Source organism: Thunnus albacares, chromosome 12 (assembly GCF_914725855.1).
Source record: "Thunnus albacares chromosome 12, fThuAlb1.1, whole genome shotgun sequence".
Classification (NCBI taxonomy): Eukaryota; Metazoa; Chordata; class Actinopteri; order Scombriformes; family Scombridae; genus Thunnus; species Thunnus albacares.
Window position 1 is genome coordinate 8,850,003 of NC_058117.1, and position 21,697 is coordinate 8,871,699.

General features: G+C 41.8%; 1 protein-coding gene across 1 annotated transcript in view; it reads right to left on the reverse strand.

Moving 5' to 3' along the window:
• Positions 1–14,112, reverse strand: part of LOC122993367 (complement component C8 beta chain-like) — a 50,976-nt gene extending 36,864 nt beyond the window's left edge. Inside the window, exon 1 of the mRNA XM_044367494.1 lies at positions 13,658–14,112. The gene's annotated coding sequence lies outside the window, so the exon portion shown is untranslated. The remainder of the gene's footprint in view (positions 1–13,657) is intronic.
• Between the last annotated feature and the right edge of the window lie 7,585 nt (positions 14,113–21,697).

A 21,697-nucleotide genomic window follows, 5' to 3' on the forward strand; every position in this document is an offset into this window, starting at 1 on the left:
TTCTACATCCGCTCTTATCGCGGCCTCACAATCAACTATAAGGTCTCTCATGTGGCCTTACAAGTGGCTGATAGCCCTTGAATCTAAGATAAGGTTAATTTGCTTTTGTTGGACTAATTAGATTCCTGACTAGCTAGTGGCTGACTGGCATATGGGTCTTTGGGGTAAAGCTGCAATCTATTAACACTTCTGACCATATGATTCAGTGGGTTAATCATCTCACACATAGCCATAGCAAGCTATAAGAGGCATAAGAAATATGTAAATGTACAGTAACAAGAGTCTGCCAGGCTCTTAGGCACATCCAAATGTTGTCGAGACATTTCAGTAAAAAACACTAATGTGAATGTATTCTGGAGCCTAGAAGTGTCTGTTGGATGGATTGCTCATCCAATATTTGTTGAGATATTTCAGTCTGGACTAAGGAGGTCCAACTCTACCAACCAGCCAGCAGACTGACTCTGCCATCCATTGCCACATCGCTAGCGTGAATAAAAACCAAAGGATGTTAGAAGCATCAGAGCTAGAGAGGAAACCTTAATGACAGTCAGTGATGAAATTGAGCAAATTACCATGCTTTCTTTGAATGTGAATAACATTATGATAAAATGGAAGCAGAATTGGGGACAACTATTCTATATTAACATAGTACCATAAACAAAACCATTCCTTTTGATTTCTGCAAAGAATTATCTGAGGCAAAAATGAAATATTGCAGCCAATGAATAGGAGAACCTCTCCTTTTTTCTCCTCCTCCTCTGCCTTCCTGGCCTTCCAGGGGGAACTGATAGCCTCTGAGCTCAGGCTGTTCAGCCATGGCCCATTAGTTCACCTCATTCTGACAAGATGGAGGGCCTCTGACGATGGAACAGTCAAGTGTGTGAGCAGGGAGGCAGGGTGAAGAAAACACATACAAAAATTCAGTTTGGGCATTTGAAGCGTTCTCATTTACTTTCTGAGGGAAAGAGAGGCCTCATTGCTTCGGGTTCAGCAGCTACAGCTGGTAAACTAAATAAGTGTTGCCACACAGTTGCTTTGCAGTGCAGATTTATGTCAGTATAGGCCTTGGAGCTGTGCACTCAGTTAGGCGTGGCTCCAGCACGGCCGGGCACGGCTACGCAGAGGGCAGTCAGGAGCTGCCCTCTGGAGTGCTCCTGCATTATCCTTTTTACCAGCTCAGCTGCAGGATAACTGGGTCCAATTTAGATGGGAGAAGAGCGAGGAAGGGATGAGGGTGTGTATGTGTGTGTGTGTGTGTGGGGGGGGGGGGGGGGTCTCTTCAAGTCAGAGACATGACATAAATGAACAATTCCACTCGCGCTCACACAGCGGAGGTCTCAAGATACAAATATTAATGGGGTTTATTTTTAAAGTTTGCATTTCTCAGGCTGCCTCTGTCTTTATAACAGACAAATCCAGGCTAATAATGTGTCACTAGCTCCCTATGGTGACAGTAAACAATAGCACAAAAACAGGCCACACTACATCTTCTCTTCTATTCATCTTATTCCACCTACCGCATACAGCAGGTCTGGAAACTTAGCCGGCGCGAGACTCTTGGACCCTTCTCAGAACAGTTAATTGGTAGATCTGGCTCTCCAAAACACCTCCTCTGATGTTACTATGTAGCTTCCCCGAGGAGTCTTTAATTCACTGTTGATTTGGTTTGTTGTTGTGCTGTGTCTCAGTGTCTGAACAGTGTGTTAAAACAGGCTATTTACCACGTTCGGTGGGAGAGAGAACTGGGCAGGCTCCAGAAGGCCTGGACAAACACCCTGTTACCTAACAGCCAATGTTTTCTCCTCCCTTTCCTCTCTTTTTGATCTGCTCTGTTATCATTTTTAATTTCGCTATCCTTTTTCTTTTTTTCAACTCTCCAACACCTTTCATTTCTATCTTCCTCTTTTTTTTCTCTCCCTCCCACCCCTGTTCTCCTCTGCCCTCCTTTTCTTTGTCTCCCTCTCTTGCAAACATAATGCCTATTTGTGAAAAGAGGTTGAAGCATGTTTTATTTTGCTGCCACCCCCACCCCTGCTTTCTTTTGTGAGTAACAAAAGAACTGTGGATACCTTGGTTTGGTCATTACTTCGTGGGGAGAGTAATTAATGAGACAATTAGTCGTTTTTTCCTCCCTCTGTGTTCTCTTTGAACTAAATAAATAGCCAAAAGGTGTCCTCTTTAATTGCACATGGGTCATGGATATAATTAAGATATACAAGCAGACACTTTTTAAAAATTCAAATGTGAGTAACTGTTTCACTGTTTGTTGTCCTGACTGTATTCATGTCTTTAACAGACACAAATTTAATGCAGCAGCGTGGCGGACGTGCAATGTGACTATTAAACAACAACAAGAGATCCAGTGCAGTCAAGATAAAAGTTGCCATGATCAAAACCGCCGCGCTCAAAAACATTACGCGCAGTCTGTGAGACAGCATTAATGAAGCTAAGAGGAAGCGCCAAACAGCCATTTCAAAAACAGGAATCTTTCTCTACTGTCACACTGTCTTATCGATGTTGTCATGATGTGACACACTACACACACAATGTTCCTGAGTAGTTTCACTTAATGTAAATGAAAGAGCAGTGTGACATATTTTGGACAAACTAAAGTCAAACCTAAGTTGTGATTTGACTAAGGGATTGTATGAATTATTAGGGTGGAGGGAACAAAAAAGAGAGGTATTTTTTCTTTTTGCTGAGGGGATTGTAGTCTAAATTTTTTTGAAGGAGCAGAGAGGGTCTTTTTAATTTCTCTCATCCCAGATTTATAATGTATTTCAGCCTTCCCTTGAGCTGCACAGAGCTGCTGTCTGGTGATAACTGTTTATTCAGCAGCTATTGGTTCAAAAATAGAGCAGAGTAGCTGGAATGTTTATTTAATGCAATATTTTATGTTTACCTTAAAATCTAATTTGCAATTTAGTGGATATTGTGAAATTCTTGTCCCATTAAAGGTAGAGTCAGTCATTCTGGAGAAAGATTGTTGATATTTGATCTAAACACCTAAACAAATACACTCCTCCCTTCCTGCTCCTTCAGAAGCTCCGCCCCCCAAATACATGGATGCACATTACCAAGGCAACGACCAAAAGAGAAATATGGTGGAATCCAGAGCGATCCGTCACCTGTAGAGTCACTTCTGTTCTGTTACAATCCATACACCTCTCTGCAGCCTCCCCACTTCTCACTGGACCTGCGTTCAGCGTCCCTGTCCACAGAAGCAGACGTCTGTCGGCTGCAGCTCCTGGGCAGCTGAGAGGACAAACTGCCTTCACCAGGCTGACTGACAGCAGAAATTTACTGAACCAAAATCATTTGTATGTCAGCTCCACAGGAAGAAATTAACAGTGTTTGTATTTATTGATTCATTGATATGGTTAATAAGTTCAAAACACATATACAGTGGGATATTTGTGATTGGAACAGTTGCCTGCTCAGATTACACTTCACTAAATGCAACAGATACAGACTCGGAGTGTAAAAAAATGCAGGGGGTCTCTGTGAGACTGTCTGGGATTCAGTGTGGATTGAAAGATTTAATAAAATGGAAGCATATCAGTTCTGTGAGAAAATGCCTTCTATATCAATTGGCCACAGCCTCTCTCTCTCTCTCTCTCTCGAGTTCACCAGCCCTCCCCACCATTCAATGGGTGCTGGAGACAGGAGACAGTCATGTCCTCACACAGACAGCTGCTCTGATGACTTCACCCTGTCCTGTGAACAAGCGTGAACACTCCCTGCTGCTGATTGGCTGGAGTAGTGTTGTTTGGCTCACTCCGAGCCACTGTATATGTCCATTTACAGAGCCAGGACTGTGTATGTACACTGGATTTTTTTTCAGTGCACACACAGAACAGACAGCTAGGAGATATTCACTGAATATGACAAAAAGTGTATTGGATTAGAATTGCTGACTCTACCTTTAACATATTAAGTCTAAAATTCTGAAGTTTTCATAATCAAACAAGTTACACCGATTGTAAACACTAACAGTGGCATACTTTCAATCATGACACTGTTCACACTAATATTTTTTACTTTTTGCAGTCAAGGGAACCATTCATTGAATTTTTAAATAAAATTGGGTAAGGCCTCGCTCTTTTAAAGATTAATCTAAATGGTTCAGCTGCCTTCCCCACTTCAGTAATATTCGTACAGTCCCTAAGGCCCAAACATGTTTGTGTATCAGAGTAAAAACTGATTATCTTCTTCTTTACTCATTTATTTGTCAAGGTTGTAAACAATTCAGATCTTACGAATCCCTCTTCTTCTATGAAACATATTTCCTCCACTAGGAAAACTTCTCATTTGGTTTTGGGTTTCCTTCCAGACTGCAGCGTCTGACAGAAAGATGCCTGAGAGAAAATCTAGGAGTGACTGACATTACATACAAAGGAAACTTAGCATGTTGACACTTTGTGCTGTGATAACTCAGATGGGTTATTTGGTTTGCTTTCATGACTCCACTAGTTTCTCGCAGGGAGCTGTTCAAAGCACAGAGAGAAATCCCTTTTTTTTTTCAAGTAAATTACAACTCTACCAACTCTTGTTAACATCCCAATTAGTGGTATTTTTCAGTGATGAGATTTTGTTTTTGCAGATGTACTTTAGATATCATCATTTCCACAAGGTACTTTTAACTATTTCTTCTTTTCTCTGCTGTGTTTCTCTTGAGGGCACCTTTGTTGTAGCTCTACCTCTCCCGCTGTGAAGTAACAGGTACCTCGTAAAACTGTACTTTAAAAGAAGCTTACACAACCCACACACACACAAACTATCTATTCCCCTGACTACAATACAGTATGTGCGGGTGTAATTAGTGAATCTCCCACCACACCTCAACGTCTCTCATTAATCTCACATGAGTGATTAGGTTGCTGCTACGTATGGAACCGCGGGAGGTGTGAAACTGGGTGTGAAACTGTTGTCATCTCATATGTTATCACACTCTGGAGACCGGGAGGATTAAACCACGCCAGGCACAGCCCATTGGCAGCTAATCATGCCGCTAATGATAAGTGAAATATTCGCCTGCCTCTTATTACAAAGGCATCGCAAGGTCAAGATCTCACACAGATCGCAGACACACACAAGGGCTGCCACCGTTGTGTCTCTGAGGAGTTTCTCCTCGAGTTGTTCGTGTTGTTTCGTATAAACCCAAGCAGAGACCGTATGAGAGCAGGAGTGAAGCCTCTGAATATGACACTTGATGGCTGATTAGAGCAAAACATCAGGGTAGTCTCCAACTGTGATGTTCTGATGAGAAGCGATCTAAAGGGTCTCGTCAGTAGGCGTCATGCTGACCGCCGTCGCTGTGCCAGATGCTTGCCGCTTGGTGCAACTCCACATCAAAAAAATACAGAATCTGCTCCCTGCAGGCGCCGCTGCAAGGGAGATCTCCATTTAATTAAAAAAGGTACAAAGTTCCAAATTAGAACAACTGCAATTACTCAGCCAGAGCAGACGTTTAGGAAAATCAAATGTCATCAGCCATTAAAGGTTAAATATTCATCCAACGTTTTACTTACATGCCAGATTCTATAGATTAGTTGAGTTAAATATAGCCCTCCCTCATCCCTTTTGTGATAATGACATGAATAAATGAATGATAATGATGATGCATTCACAGACCAAATCCAGAAATGTAAGGTTTCCTCCGTGAAGGTCAGTCTGAGGGCCGGCTCCCTTTGAGAGCTGCTTGTGACTCAGGAACAATTAAGGCTGGATTACCAACCGGTCAAAGTGGGCACCTGCCCTGAAGCTCCAGACCTTAAGGGAACCTGACCATGCCAGGTTCACTGTGTGTCAAGAGCCCGTTTTGTAGAGAGGTTAACATCCAGTTTAGTTTATATTGTACTCACATACTGCATAATTTTGAATATTTTTTCATACAGTCAAATTACCCCCAAAAAATATTACCTAGCACATACACATTGCCCAGAAAGTGTGAGAATTTGAGGACTCAATAAAGGGCCATAGTCTATTTTTGCCCCGTTCCCCACAGCCCTGCTCAGGGTTAATTTTTCTTCAATTTGATTCATTTTGTAGACAAGTGACATTTTAAGTTCTCCTCCACTCAAAAATGTCTTTTTCTTCTTGTTCCTACAGTTGAATGTTTGAGCTTCACTGTGCTGAATGATGTATGTGCAGATTTTGACACTAGAAGGCTGATTTCACATTCATCTGCCCAAAGTTTCTCTGTGCTCATTGAAAATTGAAGTAGTGGGCCTGTGTGCATGACTTGTGACATCACAACTAGTTTGGAAGCCAACTGTGGTCCAATTTTCAACTTACACAAGACTGTACACTGAGAGGGAACTTAATAGTGGAGTAAGAGACATCTTGTGTCCAACAGTTAAACTTCTAAAATAAATATTACTTGCATATTTATAGATTCTGGATTTTTTAATGAGGGAGAAAAAGTAAATGTCATTTTAAGGATTTTAACAAGATAATTAAACTTTTTTTTGTAGAAAAACCATATCAGACACAAATTATTATTCAAAGTAGAGTATTTTATATACATCTTTAAACATATCCTTGAGAGGATCTTTAAAAAATTCACCAGTTTCTTTTTACTTCTGCTCTTTTCCCATCTCTGGCTAAATCAGCAAACAAGTGGATGAGCAACCCTGTCTTCTATATATTACATTCATGTACTGCTATTATATATTTGTTTTGCCAAACATGATTATAAGTGGCAACATTTTTTTCAGTGAAGAAAGTGGTTTATGGTTTTGCACCACACACAACTCATAGAGAGGTGGTTTGGATAGATGGTGTAGCAACAAAGGTACTGGGTTATGGAAAGAGTGGTTTCTGTTACATGTTAAAAAAGACAACTCATCCTGTCTCCTTTTTTCAAGTCAGCTTTGATCTTTTCATTATATGTATATACATGAAAAGCTCATGTATATTAATATATTGTCGGTGAACCTTTTGCAGATACAGTATTTTTGCTCATCATGTTGATAAAAAACATTATTCTGGCAGCATTATGTTTCTTTCATGATATATTTGCTGTTTAAACATGAGTAGTAGTCTATAGTATACAGACATAATTTGTATGAGAGACGGTTGGGGTATCAAACCTATGACTAATGACCTATAACTGCAAACTGCGTAGTAAATGAAATATAATTTAATGTTTGCAGAAGTTTAAGTATCACTGCATCCAAAATATCTAGAAACTGTGGTCTATTTTATCTCTTTTTTGAAGCAGATGACACATTTCGCATCCAACCTCTTTGGGTTCACTCATCTGTCATAGATAAGCAAACCTTAACTTTATCTCATGTAGAAATTAGAATATTCTACAGACTTGTCATGGAGGAAATCCTTCAGTTGTGTGAGAGTGAATAAACTGTATCATCTTATGTTTGATTACTCACATCTGTAAATGATAGAAACAGAAGATACACCATGCTCAATGAGAAAAAACATGGATCAGAGGATATGAAATCATATGAGAATTGGGTTTGATAGCTCCTCTAGGCTGAACTAAACATCTCAATTACCTCCAGGGGGTTGAAAAAGTACTGCGGTAAGGAGATGTGGCAGATACAATATTTAAATTGACTGTCAGTGGAAGAAAAACCCTGCTAAGCTTATATTGGATTACATTTTATAGAACACAAACACAAATGCACGCACAAATGCATTTCAGCTAATGTAATGCCTGCTGCTGCCAGCCTGCCACACTATTATAATCATCAGCCACATATGGAGCTGCTGTCCCGCCTGTGGGGAATAAGGTTGTAGAACGGGCCAACGGGATGCAACCGAAGGACCTCACTACTCAGAGGTGATGAATGCTCTGCTGCTTATGGAGCCTCCTGTAGTGCATCTGTGAAAGCAGATGAATGGGGAGGAGAGGCTGATAAATTGGGTCACACGAACGTAGCGTTTCTGGGTAATGCGGTGAAAACGCTGGAGGAGTGCAGTTGGGTGGTTGCACGTGCCTACAACTGGGGCAGAGCCTCTCTAACTTGACTGATTTCCTTCTCTGGCTCCTCTCCCGCTCCTGGCATTAATTAAAAGATATGCATTTAATTTACAAAGAAATGCTTTGCTTTTTCCATTTTTTGAAGTCGCTCACTTAAAACAAATAAATACAGGTCAGTCGGTCCACCACCCAGACTGAAATAACTCAACAACTATTTGGATGGATTGCCTTGAAATTTTGCACAAACATTCATGGTGTCCAGAGGGGGAATGTTACAGGCTTTGGTGATCCCCAACTCTGCCTCTACAGTAGTGCCACCACAAGGTTGATGTCTGTGGTTCAGAATGAAATATCGTGATAACTATTGGACGGATTATCATGAAATTTGTTACATATATCAAAGGTCCCAAGAGGATGAATTCTAAAGACTTTGGTGATCTGCTGACTTTTCCTCTAGCACCACCAGCAGGACTACATCTTTGCCTGTTATTGAAATACCTCGACAAACATTTGACGGATTACCATGAAATTTGGTACAGGCATTCATGGTGTCCAGAGGATGAACTGCAAAAACTTTAAACCCCAGACTTTTCATTTAGCACGATCTTCAGGTCAAAACTTTAATTTGACCAATACTTTAATTTATGATCAAATGTCAAACTAATGACATTCCTATCAGCCTCAGCTGTATGTTAGCATGCTAAACTAAGATGGTGAACATGGTCAACAATATACTGTACTTACTAAACATCATGATGTTAGCATTGTCACTGTCCAGTTAGCATGCTGACATTAGCATTTAACTCAAAGCACTTCTGTGGGTAATTACAGCCTGACAGAGCTGATAGCATGGCTAGCATTTGGTCTGAGCTGTTCGGCCCTGTGTTCCTACATTAATTGTTGTGTTATCTCTAGATACATGTAACATTTATGTGATTTTTTGCGCAGTGTATATCAAAATTCCACTCTTTTCTCTTCCTGTTAAATGCTTAAATATATTTGATGACTCATCCTGAACTCGGGGGCATATGCATATATTTATCCAATCAAATGTGACTTGGGGCTACCAGCTAAGCCATCACATCATATAACTGCACTTGACTTGTTAGCTTGTGGGTCGTTGTAGCTGGCAGATTTCAAACATCAGTGGTGTGTGTTTGAATGTCAATTGGCAAAAACATTGTTTGCCTTTCCAAAAGACCATGGTTATGGTCTAATTTATTCATTTCTTCCTCATCCTCCACATCCTGATCTAACAACACAGATGAGGGAGATGTGGGTGGAGGCCAACCGTCTTCTACAACTCTCTGGATTCTCCAAGGACTCCTGCCTGCTAAGCCATGCCCACTTTTTAGGAATCCAATTAAATCCCTAAACAATTTCATCAAATCCCTCTCGAAACAATACTCTTCCCACATATTCAGTTTAATTTGAGAATACGTCACGTTACATCAGATATCTGTATCAGAAATCTGGAGCTTGGTGTGTTTCTTGCCCTTGTTCTATTCTCTGCTCCAATCTAATTTCATTAATTTCAGGTTGTGGAAGAGCTTGATTGGGAGAGGGGGATGGCGGATGGGGTGAGGGGGTCTTTTACCTTGGCACAGATAAGAAGACAAACTAGATTTGAGGATGGATAGATCTTGTCGGCAGCACACGCCGCCTCTTGGCAAGCGAAGCAAAGTCGATATTGAGTGGGGCCTTTCTTACCTCCTAAGATTTACAGTATCTGGAGCTCCACAGCCTCATACTTCAGTAGATGGATGAGTATTTCATACGGTGCCAACTGGCGCTACATGAGTTGAGCTGAAGGTCATTGTGACTCATTTCCAGCTCAGAAACTGGGTGGCTAGAGACCGAGCCGCTAAATCTCCACTACTGACTTGTTTTAATAGTACAAAGAAGACAGCTCTGTGAAAAGCAGTAGACTGCAGTCCTGAGCTGCTACTGTACAGCACTGATGCGGCAGACGTACACGTACAGTCTGTACAGTGCCAAAGACAGTTGAGAGTACAGTAGTAAGGAGTGGGTACAGATTGTCGAAGAACCTCGAGGCATATGGCAGGGCGCCCCATGCCTCCCAGCTAATTGAGTCCTAATGAATCATTGGTTTGGCATGCTACATGTCCCTTGTGATGGCTGGTGTCATTGATGCATTGAAGATGCCCAGTCCTCTGGAAGTGAAGCGGGCAGTGACGGCTGCTCTGGCTGAAAATGGGAGGCAGTCTGACACTGCTGGCTTCACACTGAACACTTCACTCACTCACCAGATGTTACAGGCCAGAGCACAAGGATTACTAGCCACCCAGCTCTACACAATGGAAATAATTGTGTGATGGGCTGGCAATTCACTGCCCCATTTGATTCCAGTAACACTCTATAGTGTTGGGGTCACCGCCTCACTGTCAACTCAACAGCATCCGTGCGATAAGGGACGTGACTGTGGGAAACACTTGAAGTCAATGGTGCTTGACAGTTGTTTTTGCAGAATTGCACATATATCTTTGACTAAATTGCATCTGAATAGACTTGAAATATTAAATACAATAAGCCTTGACTGCCATTAGCAACAATTAGTGACCTGATTTCTAAAATTTAATTGAATAATAATTGAATTGCACTTTGATAAACACTTTTCCTGTTTTAGTTGCATAACGTCTAAATGGATATTAGAACAAATTTAATGAATTCATATGTAACTAGATGTAGATAAATAGAGTTTACAGCCTCATTATGAAGTGACAAAATATTTTAGTGTAATGTGCAAGATAATATCCTACATTCTGTGGGGGTTGTAAAAGTGTGGGCCTATTTCCAGTTTTATTACTGAAACAGATCCAACCAAACATGTTGGAAAGGAAATGCTCATTTAAACACTTTCCAATTTCAGGTTTCATATTTTGCAAAATCAGTTCAGTGGGAGTCTCAGTAATAAGTGAGTGTTGTTTCCATTACAGTTTCCAAACGTCCTGTTCGAGGCTAAATGTTATGTTTTCGTGCACGCTGCCTCTGCTTCCAGAAGATGTTAAACTACCCACGTGAATGACTTGAGTTCTTTTTCTTGAGCTACTTTCTCAGCTTGTAGTTTGTGTCTTTGCTCCTGACACATTCGGTTTCCACTACCCTCCCATTGCACTCTCAACTTGCGATGCACCTGTCATGTTGATTATACTCCCAATGGGACATGTGCATCATTCAGTATTCTACAATGCACCGCTATCTGAGCAATCTCCCCTTTTGTTCAAACGGAGGCAACAGAGGATCACCTCTGACCTGCCTCTGCCTGAGGCCATATCTTCATTAATGAATAGACTCGATGTGATAAGGCCACCAGCAAAATGAGAACTCAGACACGATCTTGCAAGCTCATTAAAACTACTTTTATAAAAGATTCAGCCCACTCCAGCAATCGTGTGTCTAATGCTGAAACACCACATGAATGTCAGTGTAACCCCCTGTTCGTTAGATGCATTATCTCAGGGTAGTTGGGAAATCTTAAGGGAGTTCAAGTTGAGGTAATGCCTTTGCAATCTGAAGAGAAACAACAAATGTGATAATACACCAGGCTTTCAGCAAGACAAAAGGCAAGAAGCAACACTACAGCAAATGGGTGATACAAGCTGAGTGCAAAATAACAACCAGCTGAAAATGTAGTCCCTGAGCCGTTGTTGTTGTGCTGAGATAACATGAAAAGGAAATTTCCAAACCACTTTCACCATTTTACAATAATTGCAAAAAGGGGAAAGGCATTATGGTCTTAATCGGATAAGATATAGCTCCCATATCCACTCTCTGCTTCTGCTGTCAGAAGCTAAATTAAGTGTCTTGATTCCACTGGGAGACCCAACAACGAAGTCCTTACTGGGGAAGCTAATGCTCTCTAGTGTTTTGTTCAGCTCCATCTTAAGCCTCACAACTCACACTGGGCTGCAAAGAACTGTCTTGGGATGACAACTGGAAATTGTACTGGATGTGTGTGTATGTGTGTGCGTGTGCAACACATGTGTCCTACAATCGAGCCAGTGGGCACAGCTTAGGATCTGTTGCAGAACATCCACTGTAAGGAGATTACTAAAGGCAGTTTGGACGATTGGCAGAAGTCGCCAATGAACTTTGGCACAGATGTCATAATGCTATCGCTGACCTTTCCTTATATCCCGCCGAGCCACAACATAAACACGACTTGTGGTCATTCGAGTTGACAAGATGTAGGTGGGCTGCATATTCTCACCAGCAGCGTGCTTTATAGCTGCTAGCAGTTTTGTTACTTGCTTTTCCACAGCAATAGTCAAGGCCATTTCACATGTAGGCCTTCTCTTAATGAGCATTCAAGCAGAAACCACAGGGCATCATGATAGACATATGGTCCGATACTGAATTGTGCATTTGAACTGGTCATTTTGGCTCATCTTCAGTTTTACCCGAGGGGGGTTTGGGCTTTGAGAGGTTAAAAACCAATAGGGAAATCATGGAAGTGGAACAATGTAAATCACTCCAGTTGTCGCCTATCATTACTTCAGAATTTGTTCAAGAATAGACTTGTAACAAAGTGATTCACTTGTATTAAAAAAACAAGGCTAAAAAAAGATTAGATCACTTGTTAATATGAATATTTTATACGCTGACAGAAGGAGGTCAAATGGTTGGCTTCTGGCTGTTTAATGGGACCAATCTGATTACACGAAAACTATGCCAGACTATTAAAAGTTCCATCCAAGTGTAACTATGCAAAAAAGAGCATCATTGGCTCCTCATATCCAAATATCTTTCATCGGGAAAATCCAAAGATGGGCGCAACTGCACGCCCATCTTTGGCTGCCCAGAAGTCGGCAATGACTTCTGCCCCACCCCCCTCCCCCCCATCCCCGGCTTGGACGCTTCCACAATTAACAGGATTGTTTCTCTGCCCAAAATGACCCATGAACTTGAATGCTAAACAGAGGACTCGTGTGCAGGCCTGTATGCACAGACTGAGGCAGACTCTGTCGGTCAGACCGGTGCCGCTGCGCTGCGCTGTGCGCTCCCATCCAACCATCCATCCACAGGTACTCAGCCCCCAATGCAGCCTGAGCACTTCTCATCTGTGCATTTTCTAACCGTTTCTGTACAGAAATCGATACGTTCATCAACATATGCGTCATCATTCAGTCATTCACTCGGGCTCAAAGCTGTTTAACGCGCAGCCGTTGGAAGATGACTTACTGCTGTTGCAGCAGGACATCATTTGAATATTTAGGAAAGGGAGGGGGTACAGACGTGGTCGAAAAAGCTTTTAGCTTTTACTGATACTTGTATTTTTCAGATGGTATGAAGCAACATAACCTTCACGTGTAGGCTAGCTCGTGCACCGCAATCATTTCAGATCGAAATGTCCATTTCCAATTTGTGCGCAATTCAATATGGGACAGCAGGTTATTTGACAGGCGACCGGCGTTTGCGCTTTAAAGGACTCCACATTCAAATCCACCCAAGCACTAGCGATGATCAGTCTCACGGGATCATTTCGGATTTTATTTGTTTCATTTCTATTCTTTATGAGACTGTCTCTCTCAGTCATAGCGGACTGCTCTGTTCCTTCAGCGGCCAACGCATCCTATCCATAAATCTTGACATGTCGCTGAGCTGCCTTGCATCCTTAAACAGCTCTACAGTTTCACAGTTTAAAAGACTCCCGTTAATAGAGATGCTCATAAGTGAGATGTCACTCACCTTTTCTCAGCGGATGCTTTTCTGGAGTGTCCCATTTATGCGTTTTAATCCACATCTGTGTCCCCTTCATTTGAGCGCTCTATTTTTTCCCCCAATGAGAGAGAGAGAGAGAGTGAGAGAGACAGGGAGAGAGAGAGAGAGAGGCAGAGAGCGTGTTTAAGAAAATCCATTTGTTAATTCCATTTGCCGGACACACAAGGTGAAATCACATTGCCTGGCTTTTACATGTTCAAAATTCTTCCATAATTCTAAGATCCCGTAAAGCTCTATCTTCTTTTTTTTCCCCCTCTCTCTCTCTCTCTCTCCAGCACTGAAGTTGCCTGGTTACCCCTGTTTCTCATTCAAGGAGGCTGAAGCGCTGCAGCGGCCAATCATAGCAGCAGCCGGAGAGATTAACTATTTCTTGGCTCCACTATTCTAGTTTCAGGCTAAAATGAGGAGAGTGGGCGGGGAAACTGGGCCCCCGGTGACAGAAAAAAAAAAATTAAAATGCACAGAGAATAATGTAGAGAGAGGGGATCCGTTAGAGAGAGAGAATGTGTGGAGGGGGGAGGGGACGAAGGGGATTAAACATTTTCGAAAAATAAAGGATTGGGGAGGGAGGAGGGACCAGTTGCCACTTCTCACAACAACAAAGATGTAAGTGAATGATATTCCAGCCTTGCAGGATGTTAAGCAAACTGCAGTGGAGCAGTCTCCCATCTATTCCCTCCTTCAGTGGACAATCGGTCTTTAAGGAGCAAGAGATCCGTCTCATTTCTGAAATCCCCAAAAAGCAATCCATCAGGGTAATTGATCGTCCCCCTTTAACCAGCCATCCGTCAAGCCAAACCCCCCCCCCTTCGCCTCGCCTCCTTCTTCCCTCACCCCTGTCCCACTCCAGTCGCCTCATCATAGGTTGTATTGATTTCAATTTCCCCCTCCAGTCGGGGTGAAAGGTGTAGGGGAGCAAGCCAGCTTCAATCACTGGTACACGGCACGTGGGGGTATAATGACCCCCCACCTTCATAGTCTGCTACTGAACTGGCTGCTACATCTAGGTCAAGCCCCCCAACACACACACACACACACACACACACACACACACACATACACACCTATGGCAGCCTCTGCCTCTGTGAATGGACGCTGACCGCAGCCAGCACACCGATGGCTTCAGACTGGCCCCTACGGGGTGCCATGCAAAAGTGCTGGTGTATTATGGGGGAGCAGCAGGGGGTCCTGACAGCTCGACAACAAGCGTCTCAAAGAGACAGTAGCGAGGGGGGTGACCCATGTGTGGGAGTGTGCGTGAGACTGTCTGGGCCTCATCGTGGAGAAATCCTGTGACATTCCAGCAGATGTACTGTGGGTGAGTATTTGTTACATCTTACACATCAATGTTGTTGTTTATTGAAGCTTGAAGTTTGCTATATTCTTTATCACAGAGGCGAAGAGATGTCAGTCGTATCTGATTCATGTTTGCTTCAGACTGGGTGTAAGAAGCCATAAAAAAGTTTTTCTTTTCATTTTTTGTTGTCTTGCAGCTACTGAGTGTGATTGATGTATTGCTGGCTTCACTCCATCCCACAGATTACAAATGAAAACAAGTGTTGGGGTTCTCCCTCCCCCCACTGCCGGACGAGAGCTGTATGTAACACACACACACACACACACACACACATGCTGGCAGAAGTACATGCACTCACACATACACTTAGTGGTTGATTGACATGTAGCTCTTGGCTTGAGCATGGCTTAATCCTGCTGCTTTCACAGATGGACTCAGTCTTCCTCTTTTTGTCTAGTGTCACCAGCAGTGACGGTGGCATGTTATACATTTACACACATACACACTGTACAGCACCATGTACTTTTGTTTACTGGAGAGGGAGGCTGCTGTGTGGGTTCTAATCCCCTCTGTAACCCGCCCCCCCCTTTATCGGCCACCCTTGCTACCACACACACACACACACACACACACACAAACACACACAAATGCACAAATGCACACGGGCATCTATTCTTTGGTCATTAAAAAAACAAAGGAGGTCAGTGTCAGCAGTGGAATCAGGCAGCTGTGTCCTGTGAGGCGAGAGTTAATCCTCATTTTCAAGGCCCACAGACAAAAAGAAGCCTTGCAGATGAAATGTTTCAAGTTACACATGAACCCAACACTCTTGTGCCACCTTGTTCATCCATCCGTCCACCTTCACAATATGAGAGTGTTTGTTGTTGTTCAGCTCTCCATCTTCGTAAATTGCAGCGCTGTATTATTAGCATGAATTAAGAGGGGAAAGATTAGATTTTTTTTCACCCTCACTAATCGTATTCCACTTCTGCAAAGGCTTTGATTTCCATGTAGATGGAGCTGTGCTGATAACAGGAGGGAACTGCCCTGGAGAAATGAGGCAGAGCGATAAGATAAGGCGAGCAGATCCCCATCCAGACAAAAAGACAAAGAGGAGAGTCATCACCCCACATGGCGATTAATCTCCCTTCAATCCAGAGATTAGCGCAGTCAAAATTCTCATAGCCGTACCCCTGCAAATGATTAGTCATCTCCCAGAGGAGAGATGGTTAACTGGTGGCCCCCCTGTGAAACCTTGGAGTGAAAGCTGATCAATAAGTACTTCCTGGTTACAGCGATCATGATACAACATGCACTTAAAAAGCAGAAAACATGCTCACACTAAATGCTGATTTGCTACATTGTGTCCCGCTCCTCAGCAAGGCTTGTAGCTTGCTAAAGACTTGACCACTGATTAGCATTTCACTGTGTTCTTGACACAAGAAAACAGTCACAGACTGAGCACGCTATGGAGGAGAGAAGGCTGTTTTGTGCTGTATTGTGCTCAGTCAACACTGAGTTCTATGCTAATGGACTGTTTTAATCAAGTCTAATCGTATTGTCGTACTAGCGTGAGTGATTAGCATTCAGAGAGGCATGGCAGGGAGAAGCCTGACATCGATAAATGACATGTGACCTTTGACCCTGACTGCTCCAGCTGCTGAAAAGTTCTCCTTTTATCAGTCTCGCCCCAGGCCTCTTCATTTCCTGTAGCATAGCTAATCATAATGTACTCAGACACCAGCATGTCTGGAGGTCTTGCGCTTCAGGGGACAAAGCCAGAGAAGCTGTGGTAAAGTAATACACCAATTTTGGGGGAAGATAAGCAAGTTGTTCAACCTAACGTGTCACTCAGGTGCGCTGTGCCAACACCCTTAGCATACAGAGTTTTGAATGATGACTAGTATTGTAGCTAGTAAAAGGATTCAAATCTTGTAGCAGTGTTACAGCGAAATTGTTCATAATCATAAAACCGTATTAAAGCTGCACTAATCAATATTTTCATATGAATAATGGGTGAAAGGAAGTATAAAGTGAATGAAGTGTAATGTGAAGGGGTCGCCCATAGTTATGAATCCACTTAGAATAATTGCTCGACTGTAGTTTCCCTCACTTCTATAGGGCGTTTTAGAATCTTTCAGCGTATTGTTTTGATTTTCTGGCACACAAATTGACAGTTTTGGTTCACTCTCACTGGTCTCATCAACTTTGCTCCAAGACACAAGCAGCTGTTTTCAGCAAAAAATATCTTATAAGCCCACTGTAAACTAACTGACCAGCACCAAACAGCAGAGTTACAAAGTTAGCAACTAGCTAGTGAACATAGTACTTAGAGTCAGATATTACCTTTTGTTCCCTATATTAACTAAATAAGGTGATTGGTAGAGATAGATTGTCTGCTGTGGCCAAAAAAAAATTCAGTTATCACTGGCTTAAGCAGCTTTCCATCTTGAAGCAGGAAGTGTACTGTTAGGCCCATTTTTTCTGGCTCAGTTGGTCAGTTTTACTCAACACTTGTCAATTGGTCAGATGTTTACTATTACCCTGAAACAGCAGTAATGAAAGGAGCCCAGTAAAAGTATAGAATGAGCAGAGGACACAAACAGCTGCAGAAAAATGATGCAGATTTTTATCAAGATTTCAAAATGTATCTGTGTGTTGTGCCACACATTTAAGCTTTGTTGTGCTTTTGTGTCTCGGTGCTCTCTGGCATTATTGTGACTTGTCTGAGTCTGAAAGCCACAACACCAGCTCATTAATCTCACATAGCCACATCAGCTATCTTGTCAAGGTCGCAGAGGTCTGGAGAAAATCTTGCTCATAAAACATGGGATAATCAGACCATGGAAATCCTGATGCAGCCATTAAACTAGCTTAGAAAACACTCACTTTTGAAAATAGGACTCCTCATTACTCTTCTATTTGGGTAGAAAAAGAGTTTCTCATGCTGAAATTTTGATGTATAATTTCTGTCTCTGTTAACTAACCTGATTTATTGAATGTGCCAGAATTTATCCAGTCAATGCATAGTTGAATTTCAAAACATCAGCAGTGAACTGGGAGGATACTAAAAGTGAACTTTGAACTCTCCCGTTAACAGCATGAAATCATCCTAAGTGCAGCATTGACACACTCAGTCTGGCTACAGGACGGAAGATACACATGGTTGAAGCTCAATCTCAAGGTGTGAGGGTTTATTAGCTGCTGATATTAAATCACAAGAACAGGAAATAAAGCAGATGGACAGTGGCAGGTGCCAATTTGCATTTTGGGAGGGAAAATGCAGTAAGATTTACAGTATACAGTATCCATCTGCTGAATGCACATTTTTAATTAAAAGCGTTGACAGAATGTGGTAACATTACATCTGTGTGCTTTTTGGATACAGGATAGTGTACAGATATCATGCCAGCTATTTGGTGTCTGAACATCTTGATGACTGTCTGTTGTAGAAATTTGGCAAAGTCTTAACTCTTAGCCATTTGCATCTTTCTTTCGCTCCTGCCTTCAGGCCAAATTCATGAACACATACATATTTCTAAAATGATTCAAGATCGTTTGTCTCGTTTGATCAATGTTAATATATAAATTATGTTTCGCACATATCAACCAAAAAGGTTTTTATCATTTATCCGGTAAAACGACCAACGGGTTGATCTCACACTGGTTGATCTGATGTAAGTCTGAGTACTCTATTATCATGTGAAGAGGTGAAAACAGTGAGGTGGCACTCTCTTTCCCCAATCAGCAACACTAAGCACACATTTCAGGGTACCATGGAAACACACGACACCTCGTTCATGTCCGGTTTGTCAAAGAGGTCCTTTATTTTAGTGAGTGCACTGGGTATTTAGAAATCCTAGCACACACACACACACACACACAAGCATGTATTGCACACGCTCATTCCACCCACACATCACTGTGATCAAATTGTCACAGGGGCCCGATGACATAGACAATGTGACAGTATGTGATTTATTGTGTCAGAAAAGAAAGAAAAAGAGGGTAATTGAGGGGTAAGTGGATGAAACAAAGTTTGCAGGTGTCAGCGTAACTTTGCCTGCCATCACAAGACTATGATGAATTTATTCATGGGTGGGTGATGCTGCCAAGTCAAGGACAAACACCATATAATTACCCCATAAATTTAGGAAGTGATTAATTCGAAATCCAAGCTATTTAATTAAAATATGCAAATAGACAGTCATTGCCATAACATATGACACACATAGAAGAGTAAAAAAAAGTTTGAAGGAAGTTTAGTCACTGCTTAACATTAACTTCCCAAAAAAGAGCCACGGACCACACACATACACACACACACACTACATCTGTCTCCATTGCACATTTGCACCATTGCGCATCACTAATTTACTGAGCACATTTGGGTCCAACAGTGGTGACTCAAGCAAGCTGACTCCTTCAAAGCAGAAGAAGAGTTGGAGAGCCATTACAGATATAATTGGATTTCATTTCAACCATGTGAGAGGAAAAAAGACTTGTCACCACCCTGGAGAAAATGGAGCCAAAATACAATCATTGTATTTACTGCACGGCATAGAGGGGGTTTGTTTGTGTATGTGTAGGGTTGTGTTTCACACTGTGCGCCTCCGCTTGTGTGAGTGTGTTTTTCAGTGTGTCGTGTGGGTGTGTGTTGCACATCTCGATGCATAAAATCCCAAGACACTTACACAAGTGTCAAATGAATCCAGCGAGAGAGAACTGGGTTTCCCTGATGCTCTTTAAAGCGAGGCATCAGAGAAGGACAAACTGAAGACAGTAAATGGAGGACAGTAGGGAAACAGAGCTTCAGCCTTTCCACTTTCGGAAATATGCTTCCCACATTGCGTGTCGTGTCTGTCATCTCTGCACAGCAAAAATGTCCATCTTCACAAGACCTTTAGTCTATTGAGCCCCAAAACTCATGAAGACAGGAGCATGGTGGCTGTGAACGTCCATGTTAGCTAGCTAATGTTAACAATAGCTTGCTGGCTAAAAGGTTTTGCTACTGTTACAAGAGTTTGTACAGTACTGCTACAGTAGTACACAGCATATGGATTATTCCATTATTTGGACTAGCTGGTGTAGTTTTATGATGAAGGTTAGCTTCATCTAAGTAGCTGAAAAGGCAGGTGTTTAGTGTGTTAAGCTGCTAGTTCTTTCCTGTTAAAGGACCAGTGTGTAAGATTTAGTGGCATCTAGTGGTGAAGTTGGAGATTGCAACCAACTGAATACCCCTCCCCTCAACTCCTCCCTTCCAAGCGTGTAGGAGTTGCTGCAAAACTTGGGAAAAACTCCAAAGGTCCTCTCTAGAGCCAGTGTTTGATTTGTCTGTTCTGGGCTACTGTACAAACATGGCGGTACAACATAGTGAGAGAGGACCCATTCCCTATGTAGATATAAAGGACTCATTCTATGGTAACAAAAACACAAGGATTCTTATTTTCAAGTGATCATATACTAATTAAATCATACTGATAAATATTATATTCCATTTCTGCCAATAGATCCCCTTAAATCGTACACACTGGTCCTTTAAGCTACCCATACAGGTGGTCAGAAAAATGGGAAATGTTGCATAGGGAAAATAAAAGATTAAATGTGTGACAAGACCCTAACCCCAAAAAGAATAGGCTGAATAAAATAAGCTAGTGAAAGATAAATAGATCAATTAATTTTTTCAGCTGAGTGGTTGTAAAGGAAATAAATAAAAAAGCCTTTTGCTTTTTTTTAAGATTGCAGGTTAAAGTTTTATATTTCTTTTTATACTGCATTTTAATTATTTAATCACCAATATTAACTGATGTATTTGGTTATAATTTTGACTTGTCTCATAACGTTTTACTACATTTTGTTTCAGGGCTCCATAGCTCTGAGTTGTAAAATCCTTTTCCAAAAGCAAGCAGAGGAAAAATAAAATGTCAGCAGAATGAGGAGTATTTCACTTGTTTTCAATGCAAATCAACCTGGTTCTAGAATATTTGTGACTATCTCGAGATGAATGCAGTTGTCTGCCATATTTTAAAACATTAATATTTTTGCTTCGTAAACAAGTCAAATTTTCTCCCTCTTTTTTTTTTTTTTTTTTTTTAAAGGAAAACAAGATGTTAAGACTCAAGCCTCGCTAAATGACTAGCTGAGTTGGAGTGAGGGAGGAGGGGGTCGAGGAGCATTTGATTTCCCATCAAGAGCATCCTTCAGACCTCCCCTTCACAGCCCTGACAGGCACACCTACATACACATCTTCGCATCATCACACTCTCATGTACATGCAGACAGATGGGTGCAGCTGCTGCACACCTCTCTGTGTCTAACTGACATATATATTTAACCACCCACACGTACTTTACATGACACACACGCACGCAAGATGCAAAACTGTGGCACGCTGACACATAGGCAGGCTTTCTGCTCACAGTTCCACATGTGCAGGGCTGCCCCGAGATATTCACAAGAGATTTCAGAGTGAAACTGGTGCAGGGCCCAGATTGGAGGCTTTGATCATCATGCAGGAGTCAGTTCAGCAAGATAATAATAATAATTATACTAATAATAATTTTAATTATATAGCACTTTTCAAAAACAAGTTACACAGTGCTTGAGAAAGACAAAAAATCAAGAGAAATTACCGATAAATAATAAATAAAAGTAGAATTGATACAGTAATAATGAGATGTTGACTATGGGTTATTTAAAAGCTGCTTTGG